A 1,065-nucleotide genomic window follows, 5' to 3' on the forward strand; every position below is an offset into this window, starting at 1 on the left:
TGACTTCTGGAGTAGATGAGGGCCCAAGTCTGTCGAGGGAGACTCAAGCTCTCCTGTGCTTTCACTCAGACGCAAAGCCAGAGACCTCCACGCGGGGTGGCTGTTTTGTCTCTCCCAGAGCTGGGTGTTCAGCAGGCAGCCACCACAATTCCTGTCTGTTCTTCCAGAAACCAGACACTCTTGTCTCCTGGGCTGACCCCTTCTCTGGGCCACCTTCCCTATATCCCTCTCCGGCATCCTTGCCCCTTCTCTCCTCTACTGGAAAAAAGGATTAAAACCCAGAGCCAAGGTATAACTTAGCAGCTTGCTCTGGAAACAGGTTGGTGCTTGTAAAGTGCTTTTCATGACTGACTTCACACATCTTGGCACTGCCAGAAGCATAGCCTGCCTGTGGAAGACCAGGCCGGGGTGGGGTGGGGTGGTCATTGAGAAATAAGGGTGAATGCACATCTTATATATAGCAGCACAGCCTCTGCTCTGTTTGTCATCCAAATCACATCGTTTGCCCCCTTCACCGTGACCCACAGCCAAGGGTCAGGGAAGTCACTTTTGAAGAACTTTTCCTCAGTTAAAAAGAAAGACCTCATCTCTCCAACAATTTCCGTAGCTCTTTCTAAAAGTGGAGTGGGGTGAGCATGACTGCCTATCTGCCCCATCTATGTGTCCCTTACCCCCAAGATCCCCTTCGTCGGTTCTCCACCCCAGAGAGATGGGGGGAGGCGTCCTTCAGTGATGGGGGGTGTAAGCAGTCTGGCCTTTGCCCAGGATGTGGGCTGTTACTCTGGAGAAGGGCCTCGCGCCGGGCAGGGCCCTGGCTCGATGGCCCTTTCTGCGCAGCTCCATCTTTGGCCAGGAACCTGAAGAGTTAAAAGTCTTTAGCTCGTTGCAATGAAATTATGGCTGGCAGTGGCGCCGCTGTTTGTTCAACAGACCTCCACTTTTAAACAGTTCACAAAAAGTTCATGGGGCAGCTAAAGATTATAAGAGAGAGAGAGTGTGTGTGTGGGGGGTGTGTGTGTGTGTGTGTGTAGGTGTAGTCAGCAGGATCCAATACTGGGCCTCACC

The sequence above is a fragment of the Bison bison genome, unplaced genomic scaffold, assembly GCF_000754665.1.
Source record: "Bison bison bison isolate TAMUID 2011002044 unplaced genomic scaffold, Bison_UMD1.0 scf7180017846790, whole genome shotgun sequence".
Classification (NCBI taxonomy): Eukaryota; Metazoa; Chordata; class Mammalia; order Artiodactyla; family Bovidae; genus Bison; species Bison bison.